This window comes from Dermacentor andersoni, chromosome 11, assembly GCF_023375885.2.
Source record: "Dermacentor andersoni chromosome 11, qqDerAnde1_hic_scaffold, whole genome shotgun sequence".
Taxonomy (NCBI): domain Eukaryota; kingdom Metazoa; phylum Arthropoda; class Arachnida; order Ixodida; family Ixodidae; genus Dermacentor; species Dermacentor andersoni.
Window position 1 is genome coordinate 50135371 of NC_092824.1, and position 22822 is coordinate 50158192.

General features: G+C 46.5%; 1 protein-coding gene across 1 annotated transcript in view; it reads left to right on the forward strand.

Moving 5' to 3' along the window:
* Rab3 (RAS oncogene family member Rab3) overlaps window positions 1-22822 on the forward strand; it is a 98930-nt gene that overhangs the window by 355 nt on the left and 75753 nt on the right. The gene's annotated exons all lie outside the window — the stretch shown is intronic.

Sequence of the window (22822 nt, forward strand, 5' to 3'; positions counted from 1 at the left end):
AACTGACCGCTTCTGGCGCCTTTCCGCTCGCGCGTGTGAACCGCAACATGCCTGAAATGTCGCAACTGCGACGTAGAGCGCTGCCAAGTGTTGTGCTGAGGCTACGTTTTCATGAACACGATGCGCCGTGATCACTGGCAGGGCTCATGTTTTGGGCGTTTAAACCCTTCCTTACTTAACTGACGGCCTGCTTTGAAGACAAACAAAGAAAACTACGATTTAAAAGGAAAACCCCCAAACTGTAGGTAGTGTACCTTTGATCGACAGAAACGAAAGCTTTCGCACCGAAACCCGTGCTTCACCGCTGTGTTTTCTCCTGTCACACACACACCCGTTACGTATGGTTGTCTCGCTGTCATACTTGTGCGAACATTGTGTGCGAATTTTACGCGTCCTGCGCGGTGTTTGGACCCTTGCTCATTTTAAGAGCGGCCAGTTTGTTTCGGTACAAATGCGGGCCCGTTTAGTCCTAAACCAGTGACACCTGTGTTTCTCCGCGGCGCACGTTTACTTCGTCACAGAAACTGGAGCTCGGACACCGCGTTCTCGCATTACCGCTCACCTAAATAACGTTTCATGCGACAGAAACATGTTTTGCCTTCGCAAGTCAACCGTAAAGCAACCCGTATTTTCGCCTATATGTATGCTTGCATGCTCGCGTAACAAGCTCGCTGTATAATATATATCCGTAAAGGTGGTAGCATGTCATCGGTCTGCGGAATACGCGCAGGTGTCTTATATCTAGCCGAGGTCAAACCGTTCAGGGATACGCGACCGCCTGCTGCATACGTATTATACTCGCGCACGGTCCGAAACTTCGTTTCGATAGCTTCGTGTTACACACCGGCCACACAGAAATGCCCGTGCGATGGGCTAGCCGTGACCCCTCTGCGCGGTTACACCCCTACTGTGATTCCCCTAATTGGGAAGAGCACTTTTGTTGCAGTCTCTGCCAAAAGTTTCGAAGCCACTGACCGCACCTGTGGGGCCATAGAATAAGGGACCAGCTGGCGGGGCCGCATACTGAGGTTCCTGTAGAAATTTCGTGGCTCAAAACTAATCTTGTGAGAGGAACGAGAACCAGTTGTGAGAACTTGTGACTGAAAGGGCCTGTGTGATAAGACGAATATATCTCGCCGCACAGCCTGCGGCCAGTGCACAAAACATCATTTGCCTGCCACTTGTTCAGCTTCTTTGTGTTTAACCATCTTTGACATTGCCTTGTTAGGTACTGTTGGGCCATTCTTATTTGCCATTATGCGCAAACGAAACATAAACTGATCCGTAAAAAAAAAAATGTATTGTAGTACTTTATTTAGTATTCTATGAGGCTTACTAGCGTTCTTTCTAGGGTTTTGAGATTGAGGACCTACAGTTAAAGCAAAAGAATGGAAACTCGGCGTGTCAGTACTCCTTTAAGCTGCTCGGAACATCTGAATGTTGGCCTCACTTCTTGGAAGCACCTTGGCTCCAAACAGCACTGCCGCTGTGTATTTACCAGGGCTTTGTGCACTTGGCCTTTCACTTGGGGTGATCCTGTTTGTTTTTTTACATTATACTTCCTGAAACATTCCACTTCTTCCACGTGTGCTTGATATACGCGTGAAATACACGCGTTGTCTGCCTGCGATACCTAAGCTTGGTGAGGGGCGCTCCAATATATACAATGCAGATTCAGGTTATTAACGTGAGAAATCAGTTTTTCGAATGAAAGCTTCAGCGTACCCGCCGTTATGCGAGAATCTCCGATGTACCGAGGACACACTGTTCAGTCCATCCTCGGTCGCATTCAGTGTACTCTCTCCGCCCCGATGACTCGGTGCATATGTGACGCTCTGCTGCTGAACGCCAGGTCACGACTTCGATTCTGACGGCCGCATTTCGGTGCAGACGAAATGCGAAAACGCCGGTGTTCTTCTACAGTGTGTAATAGTATGTAGCTTGTTAAAGAACCCCGTGTCGTATAGGCTAAAAAAGAAATATAGAAAGAACAAACGTCCTTATTGGGGGAATGGCCTCAAGGCCTGTGAGTGGACGGGGTGAAAATATCGCTGCGCTCGCCTGGTCACAGCGGGGAGTCCAAGCCGGCCTCTCAGGTGTGTGAGATGATCGTGTGGTATGATTCGCCGTTTATCCAATGTGTTTAGGCAATGTAGACCGTGTTCGTCTTGCGCTCTGACTTTGGCGACGCGGCGACGTCTCGTCCTTGCAGCTGGGCAAGCCTACTCAGTAAGCGAGGTGTGCCTGCGTGCTCATCGTCTTGATGGCAGTGGGGTAACAGGTCGATTTGCCGTGGTCACCGGTACTGCTGCTTCGATTCCACTTTTCCGTGACGAAAGGTGTTAGGGCGACACCCCGAACGAAGCCTGCGTTCTAAATACAGTTTACATCCTCAATTCTGGGTCATATCTTTCTCCCACCTGGAATTACCGGGAGCGCAGCGTCGAAAGCAAAAATATTCTCGCAAGATAGGTGCGGATTATTTCTGGGGACAAAGGTACGCCCCTAAGGGTGTGAAATCTCTTACACCCCCCAAGGGGTGCAAACTGTACGTGGGGAATCCCACTTAGTCAAAATTAATACGGGGCTCTCCGCTATATCTGGCGTCTCTCATCCGGCGTTGCTCACTGGAGCGAAAACCTCACTGATTCAATCACTAATTTAGCTTTCTCTCTCTCTCTCTCTCTCTCTCTCTCAAGCAGCTTAGTGAGCGCAGCTGTCCATTCACTTCAACGTTACTCCATCTTTTTGTCACGTGATTCTTCCCTTTCCTTACCATAATCTAGACCTATCCATAGTACTATACCGTGAGGAATACACTGTAGCAATCCCGTACCAAACTGAATCTTGGCTTGCCGCCGACAAGGTTAAAGGGGATTGTATAAAGATCAACCGTAAATAATTTTAGACGAGTAGGGTGGTCTTTTCAAACTCTATTGGCGATAAAAGAACCCTCTCTGTGCGGCGCTACTTTGTACGCTCCACACTAGCTGTGCGTCTTCGTCGTATCGATCACCCTTACGTACGACTCATGTACCCTCTTTGCAGCGCAAATGCATTCTCCCAGTCATTACTTTCTCGGGCGTCACCTAAAGTGGAACCACTTCCCCGCAAACATTGTTTCCCCATCTGCGATAATGCCTCTTTTCGTGCACTGTCCCGACCTTGCCTGCTAGAGGAAACGTTTTTCGAAACTTGGTGGCTTCAGTCTTAGCTTTATTTGGAATAAAACGTGATGCTTTATTACCGATTAGCGATAACGTATAGACCCAAGTAGGTTCTTTCAAGCTCGAGCTGATGCGCTACGTGTGTATTGTCCTTCCTTTCGTCCTTCTCTCTTAGATGCATTTACAGGCTTGCTTTACTTACTAGAGAGCAATTCCACGTACTGGTATGGACCGTTACACATTATTGACAGTCATTCTTTTTCTTAATTTATTGTACTCATTGGAGTCCTACCAAAGTATCATGTAGGTCAACTTCTCTGTACTCATTTTGCGCTGCACTCCGCAATCTCTTTAATATGCTTTGTAACCCAATCCCCTCTTTAATGCTTTTAAACGTTCGCATGGCATTATAAATAAATAAATTGAAAAAGAAACGTTGCTTTTTGCTGGATAAAACGATCGCCGTACTTCATTAAATTTCGATCCGTAACCTTACATATAGCACGGTTATGTCATTGTGACCGTCACGTATTTCATGTTACTTTCTCCTGTTTGCCCCCACCCCCTCCCCTGTCTTGCCTGCTGGAGGAAACATTTTCGAAACTCGATGACTTCAGTCTTAGCGTTCGTTTGGAATTAAATATGTGATCATCCTTTTTGCTGATTTGCGAATATACCTATAGGTTCAAATAGGCACTTTTCAAGCTCCCTGAGGCGTCACGGCGAGTTAATGCAGGAACTTAAAGGCGGCGTCATCACCGGTCTCTCTTGCGTCCTTTTTTTTTTTACCCAAATTTTATGTCATGCCAATTAAGAGTAGTCATTTTGCATGTTTCAGAAGCTGTTTTTTTTTCTTGTAGTTAGCCATTCCTCTTTGGTATCCGCTGTGGTGTAGCCCAGTGTCTATGTCGTTGTGCTGTTGGACTCGAGGTAGTGGGTTCGATTCTCGCCGCGGCCGCCGCATTCCGAAGTGGGCGGAATGCAGAAAAACGCTTCGTTCATGTGCCGTGCATCGATTGGATGCTCGTTAAAGGTGCCCGAAATTAATCCGGAGTGCCTTCCTCCTCCCCAACCGCGCCGTGCATCGTAATCAGATTGTGGTTTATCGCACGTTAAACCCCAGACTTTAGTAACATAATTTGATTAACTTTCCTCATTCGTGCCCGTTTAAGTAGGTACCGACACGTATTTTCAAAGTTGCATAATCCGTAGAATTTTTTTCTCGCGCAATATCGTAACGTTTAGCAAGCTTGAGTGTTGGGAAAACGCATCTACAAGATGTGCAAACGAATTTATACTTGTCTCGCATTGCCGGAACGGGCGTTATAGCGACGTTATTTGTGAGGTCGGGACATATTAGAGCAAGGTTTGCTGCCATCGCGCAGCTGTAAGGGTAGGTATGGTTGGGCGATTCGTCAAAATAAAAAATAAACAGGAGCGCCACGCGCATTTCTTCAAGCTGCGCTCTCGTGCCGACAGCTGCGGCGATCGCAGGAACAATGCCATATAGTCAGTGTGTCGTGACGTCACCACACACGTATCTCCCTGGTACCGCGAAGCCGTCACTGGTTTGTAGAAACAGTAATCGTAGTAAATAATTTACGACGTCCGATCTGACGCTTGACAGTACGTTTTCCCAAGGTTTGGAGGGTTGGAACCTTCACTTTACGAAAAAAATATATATATATTTAAACAAACAAGCCTAAAGTTTTATGTTAGGATGTTCCCTTCTTCTTCTGGCAGCTCACTTACCTAGAAATCGTATATGAGCTGCGTTGAGCGCCCACGCAGCGACATCCTTTCTTCTGTTCCACGTTTTCTTTTTGTTTTTTCGGGATTTTCCTGGGCCGTATGAATTGCGTTACGCTTTCCTGTATACTCCCTTCCCATGGCGGCCGTTGAGCGACGTCGACTCCATCCTCACTCCGGATGTGCCCGACTCTCAAACGTCCTCGAATGTGCGGCACGCGGGCAAGTGAGCGAAGTATATCTATAGATCCTCCCCCCCCTCCTTTCCCCCCACCCCCTGTCGATCCCCGTCGTTGCTTTCCGAGGCGGGTGAACATCCGGTCATCAAGGGGAAGCTTCAGCTCCGGGCCAACTATACCGTACGATTTCCCTGTTCCGATACATGTGAAACGAAGAATAGATGCTTCTGTGAGACAAACCGCTCGACCGATTTGGATGAAATTTGTTGCTTTTGACAGGAGAGAGAGAGAGAGTAAAATGCCCGTAATTCTAGGAAGGAGAATTTAGATTTAAGGGCCTCGTAACTCTGCGCCAAAAGCAGATATCTCAATTCTGTAAACTGCATCCGTTAGAGCATCTGAAGCGGACGAAAAGACAAAGTTATAGATTTACAGCTTACGTGAATTTGTTACAACGCTTGCAAGGGTTTTGAAAAAGTTCTACTCACAAACTAGTGGTATATTTCAGAGGGGGTGTAGAAGCGTAAAATTTATCCGCTTTAGGTGCATTAGGTGCAGTTTACAGAACTGTGATATCCTTTTTCATTTACATATCGGAGTTGTAAATTTTAAGCTTTTAGAAATTTTTGCAATTTTCAACAACTTTTACTAAAAAAATTTACGACCTAAGAGAGAGAGAGAATAAACATTTAATAATGCGAATCAGTGAGAAAGCTTTTTCTTCACCAAAAAATAAAGAAAAACGTCTACTACAGTTTCTAGATTTTAGCTTAAAGAAGGTAAACCTAATCGAACTCGGTTCACCGGTTGCGAGATAAAATATTTCTCCATTAATTAATTAATTAATTAATTATTCATTCATTCATACAGATGCCTACAGCGCCCTCTTGAGCATTACTGTAGGGGGAGGGGGGAAGTACAGAAACAAGTGCAGTGAAAATACAAACTAGTGAAATGCCTTGCAAAGTGCTTGACAAAACCGTATTTTTATATAGGAGTCCCGGGGCTAAATTTTCCTCTTAACCCGGCCGGCCGTTGACTTTTGAGCTTCAGCTGTACGACTGCACTTGATTGGCTGAACCCGCAAATAATGTTCCTACGGGTAACATATACACATATATATATATATATATATATATATATATATATATATATTCGAATATTTTGTCATTACTAGAGCTACACGAAAGGTGAATGTGACACCGTTCACAATTACACGTCCGGACAACTAAGGAGCTTGTAAAAAAAAAATGATCAGGCAACAAGGCAATGACAACAATGAAACAAAAGGGACGTTGCCAGGTGCACGTACAATGTTGCGTTCGCTGAAGGTCATTGAAGGTACGCATTTTCGGACGATCACTTTCGGCGGTACGATCACTTTCGCTAGGGGTGTGCGAACATTCGAAACTTTCGGATAACAAATCGAATAGGGCACTATTCGATTCGGTAGTCGACTCTAATAGTCCAGATTCGTCAATGCGAACATTTTTGGAATACTTTTCGACTATTTGAAAACGTCAACTGCTCCCAAATCAACATAAAATGGGGAGGAAAAGTACGGTAAGGTTTCACCGTCGCGGTCATATAGTATATATATACAAAACATGTGAACTTCCGTAGCAGAGCAGGCTACGTCACTTAGGTAGCCATACTGTACAGGCTGTACAGCGATCATTCGCACTTTCCGACGAGACTACCCGTTTGCTCCTAATGCTCCATTTGTGCTTTTAATAAAGAAAGCTTCGTAATGTACTGTGTAATGTTAGAAACTTACTTACATTAACAGTACTGGGACATTGTTTTATATTAATTGTGATAACGTTTATCAATTATTCGAAAACTATTCGAAAAGTATGCGATATTGGATTCGATTCACTTCCGGCGCTATTCCACTCGTATTTTATCAGGTCTCAAATGTCACTATTCGCGCACCCCTACTTTCGCGTTACGCAGGCCACGGTGCGTTGGATGATTCGAGTGGTTCTGCTCCACCAGCGCACTGTGAAAGTGATATATCTAAAGTGAGCGTCCGAGAATACGTCCTCAGTACCGCACAGCGTTCTAAAGGGATGGAAGCATGGTGAGACCGGCCAAATAATGAATTGGAACAAATTCGTATTTGTTCTGAACAGTTTCTAAACAGTGCGAAATGTCAAAGTTGCGGGGAGTCCCTTTGGAAGAAGCAAAAAGGAAAATGCTTATTTACATTATTTAATTCATTCACGTGATACGTTAACAACTGGAAGTCGGGTTAACTGAAAAGCTTGTAGGCGAGAAGCGATCGACTGACCCCTGATCCTAGCTGCTGCTCTTTGACACGGACGGTAATTAAATGAAGGTAACCACATGCACTTAGTCGAGTTGGTGCTCGCTAAAGGAGTTAAGTACAGTATTACGACACCGCGTATCGTTTTAAAGGAATCCACACGTGACAAGATTGACCGAATAATGAATTTGCTTATGCCTACATAGAGACACCAAATTCGTAGGCTGAATAAGGCGAGGTATATGCTTATTTAAGGAGCACTGAAGTGAGAGTTGAAGTCAGCTTATGATAAGGACTTATATGAAAACTTAATTTTCGTTAATTTAATGATAAAAAGTTAAAATTAGAAGAGAAAATTAAAGTTACGTTTCTTTCATTTCACGCCGAAACACCCAGCGCCGATACGTGCGCGTAACGCGACGGATTTCAAAGTATTTTTTTTTTTCGGGCTTGAGTTGCGTTGGCTCAGTAAAAGTTCCCGAGACTGGTTATGTTCAATCTTTGAATATATTGGAACACAGTATAGGCCATTTTTACCGATAGGAGATTTAACTATAGGCCCTCGCAGATGTTGTCAAAATCCATGACGTCACTGCAATCTAGTGCGGAAACTTCACGGCGGCGTCGCCATCCGTTCTTTCAGTTTATTTATTTATTTTTTTTTTTTTGCGTACGAAGCCTCCTCTCGTGGCAAGAGTAGCGTTTTTCGTATTGTATAACTGTAAAAGAAGACTTTACTGATACGGGTGTAATCAGATTTCTTGTTAGTGTCCCATTAATGACTGGCAAATAACTAAAGAAGTGATCTGTTCGATGCGTTCGCTCAGCAGCTGTTACATTTACAACCGCTTCACCTCTGCGGCAAAATCGCTGAGCCTGCACTAGCATCGGTTTTGATCCCTGTACGTACTGCAACAGCTTCTGTTATATCCCTGATAATGTGTATTTGACAGGAATGAATGTTTCGTAACTTTGAATAGTTTAATTTCTAATCGAATGGCAAAGGCTGTGCGATTTCTATTCGAAATCTTTTGAATATAGCACACCCGTAAAGAAAACACATGATGGTTTCGAGTTGTGCCTCACTCTGCGACGCGCTAGCTTCCTTGTTAGCCAAGACGTCACCGCGACCGCCGCGGGAGTGAGTTGGTTAGATCTCCGGACAAGGACGAACTTTCTTTTTCTCCAGCCTAGAGATGCGAAGTGCGGAAAAAAACGGGAAAATTCCGGAAAAAACAGGTTTTTTCTCGTTTTTTCCGGCGCAGTTGGAAAAATTGGGCAAAATTTCCGCGGGGAAAAGCGTACAGAAATAAAGCTTAGGCGACATCCAGCGTTGAATGTGAAACGGAAACACTGAACGCGAAACCGAAACGTCGCACATGATACGGAAACACCAAACGGCGGCTGGCCACTCGCCATCGACGTCACATAATGTCAGCTCCAGCGTTAGCGTAGCTCCGTCATTCGGGGGCGGTTTCTCATGGTTTGGTTCCCGTTATTGTTCAACCTTGACTTTCCGCCGTACACGTGTGCAACCTGTGGCGGAAGTCCGCATATAAAGCCGTGTGGAAGCAAATTCTGCAATGGTACGGCCAATTTCCGACGTGTGGATGCCCTTCAAGGTCGGGGAGACCGTTGGCGGGATACGGGGATCCGCTGTCACTGGATGTGGCAGAATACAGGACGAATTCAAGCATATGGTCAAGGTCCGGAATATGGGCTTCGGCTAACCACATGCCTCCTTCAACATGGTGGGAGGGAATCTGCACCAGTAAAACAGTGATGCCTCTGGCTCGAACGTTTTACAGATTCCACCATCATCAGCTGCTTGTGAGCGGAACTGGTCCGACTTGGCCAACATTCATACTCTGCGTAGGAACAGGCTGCGTAATGAAACGGTGCAAAAGCTTGTTTTTGTACACGCACATCTCAACATAATGAAGAATGCTACAGATGAAGTCAGTGATACTGACTCTGAATAAGAGGTAGAACTTCATCGTTTTACCATCTCGACCAATGTTTCCATAGTCGAAGCCACGACGAAATATCCACAGAAGAGACATTTCAGTGTTCTTTGTTCCTTGTTTGAAGTGCCGTAACAATTCTAGGAAGCCGCACCGATTCACAGAGAACTGAACGCGTTCGCGGTGATACTTCTGGTCTGCCTTCGATCTGTTAAACCCTGCATTCCATTGTGAAAAGGCAGAAAGCATTTCACTCCTGTTATTTACGTAAGGAGAGTTATGGCTTTTGACATTTGCCAATAAACTACTGCCGTATGCTAAAGAAAATTTGTTCTTTTCCATTTTTCCCAAATTTCGGGAAAGAAACGTGAAAAAAACAGGTTTTTTTTCGATTGCTCAAAATTTCCGGAAATTTTGCATCTCTACTCCAGCCTCGACGGTTTCTTTTCGAGAAACCCATACGGGACAAAGCAAGCACATGGACGACAAAGCGGGGACCTGCAACTGACGTTTGTCGCGTGCTGCGCGCGGAATACTACACTGTAAAGAGACAAACACCTAGGGAATCTGGAAAAGGGCGATCACACATGATTGCATATGAAGTGCCACTAACCGAGCCGCGCACGTGTACAAACATCGATAAGAATTCGACCTCTTCAAAACTGTTACTCGGAGGCGTGCTTTAACGCATATATTGTGCCTTTCCTCATCCTGCGCGCTTTTTGCACACTTTCGTAGTATATAGCTGTGTTGCTCGGATGTATACGTAGAACACCTTTATGTGCTTTTAGATTTTCATTTGTAGAAAGACCCTTATAAACAAAACCCGTGAGGGTTTACTTTGTAGCTGTCTGCTATATATGTATACTGTCCGGTGAATGAGCCTTCCGCTTTCGTGAAACCTCCTCCAACTTGCGGATTTTCGCTTGCCATTCGCATAGCCTCCGACGTATAGCCATGCCACGTACGGGTTTGCATGCACAGTGGGCTATGTGTGGGAAACGTCGTGTAGTAGAATCGAGGGCTAAGGCTAAACTTGGAACCAACTCGCGTTTTCCTTTCTTTCTTTTTTGTTGATATGCGCATCGATCCGAGCGCACGGCCGTCTTTGCCTTGACTCCGACCCCGTCGGAATGCGGCCGGCAATCGAACCCGCGACCTGGCGCTCGGCAGCTGAACGCCGTAGTCATGCACTGCCGCACCGCGGTGACTCGTTTTGATTGTGCTGTATGAGTATGCATATACTCGGCGGGAAAGGCTCGTGCCGTGTGCGCGCGGCCACCGCGAACCTCGCCGTGATCGTGGAGTTGTCTTTAGTATATGAGAATGTTACATTACAGTTGTTTAGTACTTTATTATTTATACTTTTTTTTCTCTTTTGTTCCTTCCGGATCTGTATCGCCTTGAAAGCGCGCTTAGCCTTCAGACAACTGCTTGCTGCCTACCAAGATCTGACGCGGAAGCCCGAAGGTGGCGCTGTTGCGACGATAAATTCTGTGGCGCCATCTGTTAGGTGGAAATTGGCAGGTTTCCCTCCTCGGAGCTACAACCACCGTGCCGCCCGGGGCTGTCTCCCTAGGCCTAGCAGCGTCGAACAACTGATCTCAGTAACAGAGAGCTTTAACTTTTCCAGTCTTTGCGGAAATACCGGGTGACGGTAAACGTGGGCGCTATAGTCTTGTGACGCCTTGTCCCAGAGCTTGGAACGTTCTTGCGTTGCGTGGGCATTCTCGTTGAAGCAGTATAAAACAAAGGGGACCGCATGTTGTCGATTGTATCGCAGTCGACGCTTTATACACTATAGCAGTTAAGCAGCATGTGGTCATTTACTACAATAAGAATCACCTAGTGTTTCTGCCTTACAACATGGCGCCGACCGACCTTGTCAGTGCCAGCTGTAGCCGCTAGCCTATACGTTAAAAACATTGTTGCACAAACTTTTTTTTTAGTTCTACCACGTCGGGGTTTTTGTATAGAAAGGTGCAGTAGTTGCCCGGCTAACGCGGGTACCAAAATAGATAGAGGCACAATGAATACTTAGAGCCTACAACAGAACTATAACCACAACAGAAATGAAGCCGCCTTTTTTTTTTTTTATGAGAATGCAACAGAAGAGAAAGGAAAAGAATGTGCCGTCGAGCTGTGAAGTATTATAAAATGGAAATCTGAGGCCAAATTCGCAAAGCTTTTCTTTCGTAAATGTTGTTTGGTCATTGGCTGGGTGCTTTCTCTAATGTTATATTCTATTGTAATGTTCTCTAATGTCTGGCATCACTATTGGCTAGCATCTATTCTTACGAACAGTTATAGGGTAAGAACTTTTTTTTTTCTGAACATGGGCCCTGATTTATTGATCGTTATTCAATAGAAAAAAAAAAGCGATATTCTATACTGTCGCGCTAAATTTGGGACGATTAGACCCTACGACGGATTCGTCGCGCGAAGGATGCTCATGACGGTTCCGACAGCCGAGTGCGGTGTTCAATGTGCATAGTTGGAAACAATGCTTTGCAGCACAGAAATGCAGCTCAGATTCACCGTAGACGAAGTCAGTGAGCGTTGCTGAACTTCCAACAAAGGATTTATTGCAGTGCGACGCGCACAAATGATCTCACCTTGCGCACGCGCGGTGAGTCAGCTGACCCGAGGAAGCATTACAACACAATAGAACAACCTTGCATTGCACAGTGCAAGTTAAAGAAATGACATGAAAATATAAAAAGAAAAGCTTTCGAGAACCCATACGCACGGTACATTATACCTCTAACCTTTCATTTTTTTTCTTCTCATTTGACGGTATGCCGCCATCATACGGTACTTCTCTTTCTTATTCTGTCTCTCTCTTTTATTACTAATTGCGATGTTTTTCCTTGCGCAAAAATGTATTTTCTGCTCTGGTTTCAAAGCAGTATACTTTTATGTTCTGCTCATTGTATACGCACCAAACGCTTTGTGTTCTTATTAACCGGCAGTGCTATTATCTGAAACGTTCAGTTAACGTTGACTTGAACATGGTTGGCTATCATATCCCGCGCTTTGAACCTTACAACCTCACCCCATTGCTAACAGCTCGATGGTCCGAATAAATTTTTTTTCCCTCTCTCTCTCTCCATTGAATACTTCTTTGTCTGTGCCTTTATTACCGGTTTTGTACGCCCTTCCCTCCACTCCTGTAATACATTGTCCGCTTACATGAGGATTTTGAATAAATGAACAAATTAATAAAGTAAAAATTCCATATCAGATGACGACAGGCTGTGACAGAGAAATGGGCGTGTATCCCCATACTCGTTTCGTAATGTCGCTCTGGCGGACCGGCCTCTGGATCAGATAACTTGAGCTCCTGCTCGGACAGCGTGATCGATTGTGCAGCGAAACGCACAATGACGACTTTCAAGGTTATATCGAAACAATTAAAAATTGAAAGAGAACAGTAGGGAAGGGGCTCAAATGCGGGGAGTCGACTGTGTGGATACACCTCGAGGTCAGCAGCTGGCAAAAGGAGATTCACGAACACAGCCTGCAATGCCCTTCGCAAAAGGGCGGCAACAAATAGTCGCACAGCCTATTTGAGCTTGTAGCGAGCGTCCGTCACTTCGTTGCCCCCGCCGTGGGGTTCATTTCCCTTTGTTCCGGAAATACAGTTTGCGTCGCCGTGGGGGTCATTGTCCCCCCCCCCCCACTCTTTCTTGGAACTGCAGCGGCTGCCCGACTGGGGCACCACCACGGCCACTCGACAAACCTGCTTTTACTTTTGAATAAAGTCAGTCGGCTCTCCGTTCTCCACCTGTCAAAACGTGCGTTCCTTGCCACCGCTAAACCGATCTCCTAAGAAGCTAATCGAGCATTATATATCTGTAGATCGCAGTCCAGCAGTTTGCCTGTCTCTTCTTGGTCTCTTCCTCGAAACCTCTATATCATCTACCTTTTGTAGTTACCTATGCATGGAACGACTTCGGTCCATTGAATCTCTCCTCTGCTTTTTGTCCCACCAACACTCCAAACGTCTCTTACTATAGGGACTGCTGTTGACGACGCTTCCATCCGCTTTGAATCCCAGCGCTTCTGAAAGATGGAAGTTCCCTACTGGTCTTTTTTTTTTTCTTTTTTTTTTTTTTTTTTGCTGGGCTTAGAATTCCAGCGCCGTTCACGGCAGAAGCGGCAGACGAGGAACGTTCTTTTAAGCGGCAGACGTCACGTGGTACGTGAGCATAGAGGTAGGTAACGGGCCAGTGAGCCCTCGTATTCTATACCTCGTGGCGTCAAGACTTTCACATTCGAGGCCCTAGTTATGCGTTGAACGAGAAAGACAAGGATGGAGTTCCGAGGGGCTCGACAAAAATAAAAATAAAAATTGGTCTATTGCATTAATGGTGAATGACGGCTTCACTTTCCCGGGGTAACGCACAATATAGGTAGTAGAGACACCTGGGAGACCCTGCTGCGCAGCTCGGACTCCGAGCTCCAGCTCCGGTTCGTCCAACTGACTGAAGAGGCTGCTGGGACCCAATACCTCTCAGCCTGCATCTGAGGCGGCGGCACTCGCCCCCTGACTTGCGTGTCGGGGGGTGGGTAAATCACCTTATCCGTTGGAGAATAAAGTTTAGTCTATCTATCCCCCAGGACAGGTGCCTGTCGATGGGAGAGCAGTCACACCATACTAAAGCCGACGATTAGAGGCGTTCGGGTCGGAACGTTGTCGACCTATTCTCAAACTTTCACTTAGCGTACGGGAGGCCTTCCGGTTGAGGCCTCTTCCCTCTGCGACGAGAGTGCCGGGTGGGCCACTTTCGGTAAGCGTGAACTGGATGACCCACACGGGCGGGTTCCAGCTGGTGATCGGAATAAGTATACGTGTATATTTCTGGCGTATACCGGTATCGCGTATGCGTCGATGGTGCGCGGGCGTTTCCCTAAAGCGGATGGATGGATGGTACGAGCGTCCCCTTTGAAGCGCGTGTCGAGAAAGCGCCCCCTCGCGTCGTACGCGGGAAATTAACGACATGCGGCCGGCGGAGAAGAGTTGCCGATCGTTCGCAAGCGCCCTGTATCGTGTGCCGAGGAACGCGGCAGCGCCTTAATTACCGACGCGGAGTATAGTGTGTACAAGTGCGCGTGCCTAATTAAGGTGCCGTTGAACCGGCGCCGAAAAAGAATTCGGATGTAGGGCGTCCTGGTGCGGCGAATTTGTGCGCGAGACGATCGGCCGTGCATTGCCGTCGAGCTTCGCTTACGATGTGAGCTGGCGAAGATTAATTGGAAGTCAGTTTCGACGAATAGCGGGAAACTAACAGAGATAGTAAAAAGAAGGGGAAAAAAGGAAGCCCGGTAACGTATTGTTAGGTCGGGAACTCGGGAGTCAAGAACGTGTACTGATCAACGGGAACAGTACGGTCCTTTAATGCTGTGCGCTAGCGACTTGTTTATGTTTTATTAAACTGGCCGATGTATGTCATAGTCGCACTACTTACGGACGCGGCAATATCGACGCGGCAAGCGCAAAGTAAGCTGAAGAACTGAAATGTGTGCTGGTTGGTGCAGACTCATCGCGGTGCTATCTGTAGACGCCAAGCAGACACCTAACGTGAGATAGGGACGGTGTAGTACAGGGAAGCGCCGTTGTCCGCGCTCTTCTTTATTTATTTATTTATTTATTCATTCATTCATTATATCCTCAGGGCCAAAGGCATTACAGAGGGGAGTGTGTAATATAGGTTACAAAGTCAATCAACACAGTACAGTGAATTTTGTTAGAAATTAATTTCAACATTCTCCAAAATAAACAAAGGTTGTTAGTGCATCGGGAAATCGTTGGTTATCTTCAATGGCTCCAATATTGTGAGGGAGGTGGTTACATTCGACGATGTCTGGGGACGGTATGACTGAAAAAAAAAAAAAAGCTTTAGCATTGCATTTTTTTATGCCAATTGTGCGGTGCTTGGCGCCTGAGACACACCGTACCGTTGCAGAGTAAATGCTGGAATACTTGGCGACATAGCGCAGCTGAGTCAGGTCAGCGTCATCCCTGAACAGTGAATGGACGTTATTTACGTCTTCTTCGATTTCTAATCTAAATACCAGTAAAGGAAGCCGACAGGTAGTGGCGGGGCGGGGGAGGGGGTTGCTTTACCTGCAGATTTACAGGGCCGCAGCTACGAGCAGCGTTTAACCAGGTAAAAGTGCAGAGCGCACAGAGAACGAAATACTGTATATTAGTTATTCGGTCTTACCGCATGTATAATTCACAAACAAACAGTGTCCTTCGTCCTTTCCGCACGCTGCAGTTTTACCATGAATATTTGATTACTAACTCTCGCCCGGCTTTCAGTTCTTTTGCAGCTTAACCAGCTGACCACTTTGCGTTGCAGGAAGCAACGCGCACAAAAAAAAAAAAAAAAAAAAAAACCAAGTAAACAAGAATGTATCGTAGCTTGACGATGCGGTGGCTGCCCCCGGCTCGACGCGTGAGGGTGACGGACAGCTGAGGATTAATTATCTGCATGTGTCAGACGTGCGTGTTGGCCCGTGCCTATGTGCGACTTACTTATACATGTTGCATGATGTATATACTTGCGTATACATTACAACCTCTCCAAACCGAGTGAACAGTGTAACAAAGACAAACGCATGAAACGCACATAGTTTACGAAACTCTCTTCCACCTCAAAAAAATAAATAAATAAATAAAAAGCCAACTAAAGGTAGTCGGCCTACAGTTGTCACTTGTCAGTTCTAGTGTTACGTGTTTTCAAGAATGCGCATAGGGGATGTTCAGCGACGCCGTATATTATCGCATGTAAACGCGTTTGGGGTGCACACCCTTCGTCGGAAGTATATAACAAAGGCTCTGTTTGCGCATATCAGCGATGGCTGATCACCGACGCCTTCAAGGTCGCACGGCCGTTTCGGGCTCGATATCACGCACACTGTATTGCTGGACCAATAATAATAATAATAATAATAATAATAATAATAATAATAATAATAATAATAATAATAATAATAATAATAATAATAATAATAATTCTTTTTTATTATTTCTGGGAGCACATTCATCAGGCCCGCCAAAGCCACATAGGTCTAGACCGGCAGAGCCTGGCAGGGAGCATGCAAACTGTTATAAGGAAAATGTCCACTGGTGAAATATGGGTGCAAAAATGCGGCCGCATGTATACACCGATACGCACATTTACATACGTATACATATGTACACACACGTATTCACGTATTTGCTACACACGTCTTGCAAAGCACACTTGGCTCGCACAATTTCCACCGTACCGTATGTTTAGTTTTACCACGCACTGCTGTCTAGGATGCCTCCATAGCAGCGCATGGTGTCGAGGTAGTCTACATACGCGCCGTCAGCTTTCGCCACCGCAGCCGTACAAACTCCTCGCTCATTTCTAACGTTTGGGGCCTGCGAAAGGCGACGTGAGAAACGAAAAATTTTGTATTACAGACTATAGAAACCTCGCAAGAGTGTTGTTGCTTATCCGAGTGTAGTTGCACGCGAGGTAACTTTTAAAATTTATAGCCACCGACAATTACGTTATCAAACCAAACCTCGGGCCCGGGACTCCGATTCGGGTTGCGTATATGTGCTGGCTGTTTTCTTGGCTGACTTTTTGATACCGAGCACAGCCGCGTTGCCGCACGTCCTCTTCCCACGAACACGCGGTTGTGTGGGAAAAAGAAAGAAAGAGGCGTGCTTTCTGGTAGAAGTAGAAACGCGGCCTCTTGCGTGGGTCGATCTCCTGTTATTTCACACTTTTAATATTTCAGTCTGAGAAGAGCTAACATAAAGGACATGCGCTGCCGGTGTTCTTTTTCCATTACACTTGTTTGTGGGCTGCCGTTCTCATAATTCCGAGGAATAACTTTGTAAAGAGTGACAGACAAGGCATGGGTAACGTTAGTGGTAGAGAAGTGGTTGGGTACGCGTGGTTCGGAATTTGGTTCGAAATCCGACGCCGGATTTTCCGCGACGCGGGCTCCTTAATGCCATTGCGTTAAAAAGTTCATCGCTGAAGTGTTGTTAATCAGTCTTCTGAAGCTCACACCATTAGCAGCAAAGTACGTTCGCCTTGCTTTGGAAAGTCCTCTGCAAGTGTGCCACATTCGTATACATATAGCCTTTCTTTAAAAGCGACGTCCAACGCGGGACGCCAACGCCGGATTTTCTGCGACGCGGGCTGCTTAAACGCGTCGCGTTAAAAAAGTTTCGGCCTGCGCCGCCGCGCCACTTGCAACGCGCGTCAACAACAGAGCGTGCGCGGTTTATACGCACAACTGGCGGCGAGGGGTCACCTGAGGCGCACCTGCTCGGGACACCCCCACGCGCGGCACGCGCACGCGTATCTGCTGCGTCGCAGCGCGTCGGCGCGTCTGTGCAGCCGACGGAGCCGTCGCGAGCGAGGCGTGTGCGCTACGTTTTCGCGTCCGCGAAACGCCGACGCTTTCGCGTTTATGTTCGCGAGAGCCGATCCCCCCCCTCCCCCCCAGCTTCCTCCTCCTCCTCCTCCTCCCCTTCCGCGCACTACTCGAAACAGTCAGCGCCACTCACACATCTGTATAGAAGTACTTGCGCCTACGCGAACTCTGTGTTGTGCGTGCGCATGTAGCAGCGGGGGGTGGCGTAAGGTGGGGAGGGGGGGGGGGCGGAGGAACAGGGGGTACCCTTGATACGCGTTTTTTTCTTGTGTGTGTGTGTGTGCGTGTGTATGCGACACACTGTGGAGAGTTTATACCCTGTGTCGATCGACCATCTGTGGAGGCTTGTCGCGGCTGCCGTCTTGTACGCGGTGCGCGGTAAACGTATAGGTATACGCGGTGTGTATGCGCCCGCTACTCGTGTAAAGCAACGTCCTCTATGTGTCGCTCTCGTTCCTATATGTCTTTCTCGGCATTTGTCGTTGCGCGCACGTAGCTGTTTACGATCTCCGCTTCGCCGCACACCGCATTGACGTATTCGGCACGGAGAGGCAATTTGTGTTATGAGCCTTCGCTTAATTGCGACAGTTCGCGTATCTTTACAGCGAATTAGTTTTTTTTTTCCCGTCGTTTATTTGTATATGGTTCCTCGATAGTTGTTTTTTTCTTCCTCCCGACAAATTTTGTAATGCATTCCCTCATCCCATATTTTTTTTACACACAGATAAAGAGAGAGAGAAAGCTTTTTAAATAAAATGCTCAGAATTACGCCTCGTATATGTATAGGCCCGTTAAAACTAAAACTGCACAAACATTGCATTCTACCGGTGCTAACACATCGGTCTGAAACTTGGAGGCAGTGGCGGAACAACCGCACCAATTGCGCCAAACTGCGCCGACAGCGATCCTTTGCGTCATTCCGCGCCGAAACGGCATTTTAGCGGGAAATCGCGCGGAGACTGCGCCAAAGCACGCATGAAAACGAAGTCCTGCTTCCGTCGATGCTTCGCAGCTGGCAAAATTAAAATCAAAACAGCGCGCTATCATTTTTATCATAGAAGGAAGCTGAGAGCCCCACCACTGAGTTCCTCTCTATGGGCCCGCTGGAGACGTCCGGTTCGTCATTCGTGCATTTTTTCTCTGACGGACGTATACAGTGTAGTGTCGCTGTATATACCGTCTTGCTGGCGCTTTATTTCGGTGTTCATCGAACCTGCGTGGTATCGCGCAGTTTGCCGAAGGAGGATGCGACGGTCTAGAATTACAGGTAAACTTTTTCGATGTTTATCGGTGATAGCGATCGGGGACTTTGCAAAAGAGACGCAGCGGTCGGAATCGCACGTGGTGCACAGTTCAGAATGGTATTAGCGAATGTGGTGCACGGTGGGAGCCGCCATGTTCGTTGACGCAAAACTTTTGCATCGAGTTTGCGTTGCTGCGCTATTTCGGTGAAATAGCGTCGTCGACGCAAACGCAAAACCGTATTTGCGTCTCGCGCATGCGCAGTAGCGCTGCGGCGTTTTCTTTTTCTCTTTTTTTTTTTTTGCAGCCGCGAAATCTTTGCAGCCTCTATTCGAAAATTCCTTAATTTGCATGGCATGACATGAGTATGTTTGATGATCTTATCATGTTCAGCGCAGGCGCGCGTAATCGATCGGTCTTGCTATGGTGAGCCTTTGCCCAGAAGCCGTGACTGTCGCACTGGGTTGCATCCTTGGTTAGTAAACACGCGTTTAAACACCCGTAGTAAACACCCATCTCCACAGCATATCGACTAAGTCAGTTAATATTTGCGTGCTGTATGGTAAGCACACGTGCGTTGAACCGTGCGCCAAAAGTGCTTGCTGCTTCGGTTGTTTTTTTTTTTTTTGTTTTTTTGCCTGCTCCATAACCTGCGCCGAAAGGCGAAATGGCTGTTCCACCACTGTGGAGGTTAAAAAAAAGCTCTAGAACAAGTTGAGGACCGCGCAAAGAGCGATGGAACGAAAACATCTTAGGCCATGCATCGTTAAGAGACAGGAAGAGAGCGGTGTGGATCAGAGAGCAAACAGGCATGGCAAATATTCTAGTTGAGAGAGAGAGAGATCTGGGCTGGGAGTAGGATATATTCCACGCCTAAAAAACCGAGCACGCCTACAGCCTGGACGACGGCTCTTGTCGAGGTGCTCTGAAAGTCCGTTGATGCACCACGGAAGAGGGTGGGAATGTGCTTGCGGTGCCATTGGGGCCGTGAGATAGGAAACAGCGCCGTCGCAGCTTCCGAATGCGCCCTGTAAGCGAGATCTCTCTGCCATGGATTTGGTGTTGTTGAGTACGCACTGCGCCCCTTGTTTTCTTTTTCTTTTCTTTCGTTGTAGTTCTTTAGGCATTCTTCCTTGAGTAGTTTACGGACCACAGAGTTTCTCACTATAACACCTAGAGGGTAATCTGGCGCCACCGTCTATGGGAGTTTCTTAAGGGGGCACCGTGCCGTCATGGGAATGACGGTATATGTGTCTGCGAGGCTCGTGTTGGCTGGTGTTGTAAGAGGCTTCGTCTAAAACGTGGATATGGCTACGCAAATAACGCGTTCTCAAAGTAAAATCTTCATAAAATGTTTACATTCACGCATATTACATCTTTACTCACCCACGATGCATGGCCAAGCGAAGAAAAGCAAGAACAGACGACCAACTGTTTCAAAGCGAGCGCGAACCTTGTCGTCTGTCCTCCAACTTTAGCGGCCCGCTGATACTTTTTACGTAACATGTAGTCGTACACACAATAACAAGTTCGCATAGTTAAACAAAACATGTTTTCGCGTAATCATCATCATCATCATCATCAGCCTAGTTACGCCCACTGCAGGGCAAAGGCCTCTCCCATACTTCTCCAACTACCCCGGTCATGTACTAATTGTGGCCATGTTGTCCCTGCAAACGTCTTAATGTCATCTGCCCACCTAACTCTCTGCCGCCCCCTGCTACGCTTCCCTTCTCTTGGAATCCAGTCCGTAGCTCTTAGTGACCATCGGTTATCTTCCCTCCTCATTACATGTCCGGCCCATGCCCATTTCTTTTTCTTGATTTCAACTAAGATGTCGTTTACCCGCGTTTGTTGCCTCACCCAATCTGCTCTTTTCTTATCCCTTAACGTTACACCCATCATTCTTCTTTCCATAGCTCGTTGCGTCGTTCTCAATTTCAGCAGAACCCTTTTCGTAAGCCTCCAGGTTTCTGCCCCATATGTGAGTACTGGTAACACACAGCTGTTGTACACTTTCCTTTTGAGGGATAGTGGCAACCTACTGTTCATGATTTGAGAATGCCTGCCAAACGCACCCCAACCCATTCTTATTCTTCTGGTTATTTCAGTCTCATGATCCGGATCCGTGGTCACAACCTGCCCTAAGTAGATGTATTCCCTTACCACTTCCAGTGTTTCGCTACCTATCGTAAACTGCTGTTCTCTTCCGAGACTGTTAAACAGTACTTTAGTTTTCTGCAGATTAATTTTCAGACCCACCCTTCTGCTTTGCCTCTCCAGGTCAGTGAGCATGCATTGCAATTGGTCTCCTGAGTTACTAAGCAAGGCAATATCATCAGCGAATCGCAAGTTGCTAAGGTATTCTCCATCGACTTTTATCCCCAATTCTTCCCACTCCAGGCCTCTGAATACCTCCTGTAAACATGCTGTGAATAGCATTGGAGATATCGTATCTCCCTGTCTGACGCCTTTCTTTATAGGGATTTTGTTGCTTTCTTTGTGGAGGACTACGGTGGCTGTGGAGCCGCTATAGATATCTTCCAGTATTTTTACATATGGCTCATCTACACCCTGATTCCGTAATGCCTCCATGACTGCTGAGGTTTCGACTGAATCAAACGCTTTCTCGTAATCAATGAAAGCTATATATAAGGGTTGGTTATATTCTGCACATTTCTCTATCACTTGATTGATAGTGTGAATATGGTCTATTGTTGAGTAGCCTTTACGGAATCCTGCCTGGTCCTTTGGCTGACAGAAGTCTAAGGTGTTCCTGATTCTATTTGCGATTACCTTAGTAAATACTTTGTAGGCAACGGACAGTAAGCTGATCGGTCTATAATTTTTCAAGTCTTTGGCGTCCCCTTTCTTATGGATTAGGATTATGTTAGCGTTCTTCCAAGATTCCGGTACGCTCGAGGTTATGAGGCATTGCGTATACAGGGTGGCCAGTTTCTCTAGAACAATCTGACCACCATCCTTCAACAAATCTGCTGTTACCTGATCCTCCCCAGCTGCCTTCCCCTTTTGCATAGCTCCTAAGGCTTTCTTTACTTCTTCTGGCGTTACCTGTGGGATTTCGAATTCCTCTAGGCTATTCTCTCTTCCACTATCGTCGTGGGTGCCACTGGTACTGTATAAATCTCTATAGAACTCCTCAGCCACTTGAACTATCTCGTCCATATTAGTAACGATATTGCCGGCTTTGTCTCTTAACGCACACATCTGATTCTTGCCTATTCCTAGTTTCTTCTTCACTGTTTTTAGGCTTCCTCCGTTCCTGAGAGCCTGTTCAATTCTATCCATATTATAGTTCCTGATGTCCGCTGTCTTATGCTTGTTGATTAACTTAGAAAGTTCTGCCAGTTCTATTCTAGCTGTAGGATTAGAGGCTTTCATACATTGGCGTTTCTTGATCAGATCTTTCGTCTCCTGCGATAGCTTACTGGTTTCCTGTCTAACGGCGTTACCACCGACTTCTATTGCGCACTCCTTAATGATGCCCATGAGATTGTCGTTCATTGCTTCAACACTAAGGTCCTCTTCCTGAGTTAAAGCCGAATACCTGTTCTGTAGTTTGATCCGGAATTCCTCTAGTTTCCCTCTTACCGCTAACTCATTGATTGGCTTCTTGTGTACCAGTTTCTTTCGTTCCCTCCTCAAGTCTAGGCTAATTCGAGTTCTTACCATCCTGTGGTCACTGCAGCGTACCTTGCCGAGCACGTCTACATCTTGAATGATGCCAGGGTTCGCGCAGAGTATGAAGTCGATTTCATTTCTAGTCTCACCATTCGGGCTCCTCCACGTCCACTTTCG